Genomic DNA, 2,281 nt, shown 5'->3' on the forward strand with positions numbered 1-2,281 from the left:
AGTATAGACAGATGGACTCCTCTCCTCCTCTGGTGCATCACGGCACCCCTTTGACCCCCTCGCCAACGGCACCAGACGCTCCTCCAGACCGACACGGTCGCTCATAACTCACATCTGCTCAGAACCATCACCCCGCTTCCCTTCTCCTTCACACCGAGCAAAAATCTATACATAGCCCGGCCAGAGCCGCTCTCACTTTCCTTGGCTACAAAGGGGCTGGAAATAGGCCCGGAATGGAATGGCTCTGTTATTTGTTGTCTGTCGCATCTAAATGTTGATGTGATGTGTGTCGGAGCATTTTATTGCCACGTCAACTAGAGATTTACTTCCAAAGAAGTGGCGGATGTCTTTAAAAGCAAATTACCATCGAACCGTCAGTGATGCAGAAACTTTCAGGAAGTACGCGTGACAACCCGACCACACGTGAACATTTTCAATCTAGAATCAGCTTGGCCTCCGTCAGGCTAAGCAATTCTGTTATTTTAATTCCAAATTCGCACCACCACTTTTGTGGGGAAATCTGCCTTCACATTTAGTGCGGACCCCCTAGATCAAGGGTGTCAGACTCGGATTTGCGGGCCGCTTTAACGTCAACTTGATTTCACGTGGGCCAGACCATTTTAGATATAATATTTAGATTTTTTTTCAATAAATGGATTAAAAGAACTGGATTAAAAGCCCTGAATATTCAGTTTTTATAGATCTAAAGCAATGGATATTTTAGCTTTTTTTAAAATATATTTTTAGATTTTACAAAATGATTTTTGAACTAAAAACACAGAAAAAAATGATTAAAAAATTACAATTATTGATTTAAAACGGGGAACATCAGGAAATTTAATATACATCTATACTCTTCATTTTAATTTGATCCTAAAACAGAAAGTCGGCACTCATGATTTACTTACCCGGGCCACACAAAATGATGCGGCGGGCCAAATTTGGCCCCCGGGCCGCCACTTTGACACATGTGCCCTAGATTGTTCCGGTTAGTCCAAATATGACTGGACTCACGTCTAGTTGACCTCAGTTAGGCTGTGTAGAATATTGCTATGTGAACATATATTTTCAGACACTAGCATCGGTATCTTCGGCCGATCTTGTAGTTTTATCGCCACTGAGGGTTCCGGATTACGAAAGTCAGACGTATCCCAAAACTTTGCGCTGTCAACTGTTTAAATATCCAGTTTTTGTGTTTTCCCTCCTTTTAACACGCTGTTGCCGTGTAAACAATACAGTGATTTCCGTTGTTGTGTAAATGGACTCTAGTGTAAGCTTTGCTGTCAACAATTAGAATTATTTTCCTCATTAAAAGCCACAGGTTGATCATCAGGGTCAGAATGCAAAATAATATAAATGTCGGATAACAACTTACTAACCTGGTGCTGTCATGCGATGGAAACATTCTCCGTCCATTCACATAGAACACATGAGGTCAACGATTGCCTTTCGAAGGAAAATGTCATGCGGGTTGTAAAATTGTTTGTGTATGTGCATTTTGCCAAAATATCCTCAAATGAAAGGCAACGTGCTGGAAAAGTGGTTAGCACATCAAAGCTTCTGGATATAGAACATCTTGACTAGGGCTTTTCTGTGCAAACTTTCAAATGTTCTCTCTCTCTCTCGTGGTCCATCCCCCCATAGCCAAAACATGCAAGCTGTGTTAATTAAAGACTCTAAATTGGCAATAAGGTGTGTCTACGAGGAATTGCACGTTGGCCAGAACATCCTTGTTGAAATATTTTTATGTTTTTAGAGCTCGAGTGTTGTCAATGATAGCAAATGAGTTAACGAAAGGACAGACAGATGCGCAAAGTTGTCAGATTCGTGCATAACTCATGAATTAGGATCACAGAACCACTGCAAGTTCCGACATCTAACGGCACGTCGAATGTAATGCTGTTCTGTAATCATTTGGCCAACTTAAACACAGGCCTTGCGCCAAAAGTGAGCAGCCGGGCCTCAAAAGGGCGGCTCCACCGTGGTGATCTGGACACTTGTGGTGGCGCGATGGCGAAAAAGCAAGAGAATCTTGAGCTTGAAAGGAAGGGGGGAAAAGTAAGAAGGGTGGGGGACCAAAATATCCTAAAAGTTGGATCTATAATTGGCCTGTCTTTTTATGTGCTACAGAGCCGCCTCATTTTTTTCCCCCCGCAGCACCACCATCCCCGCCATGAAACCCAACACCCCTCCCACCATCATCACCACCACCACCACCACCACCACCACTGACTGAACTGTTCCCTCCCACTCGCTCAGGCCATCCGCAAGGTTCTTTCAA

Source organism: Stigmatopora argus, chromosome 21 (genome assembly GCF_051989625.1).
Source record: "Stigmatopora argus isolate UIUO_Sarg chromosome 21, RoL_Sarg_1.0, whole genome shotgun sequence".
NCBI classification, from domain to species: domain Eukaryota; kingdom Metazoa; phylum Chordata; class Actinopteri; order Syngnathiformes; family Syngnathidae; genus Stigmatopora; species Stigmatopora argus.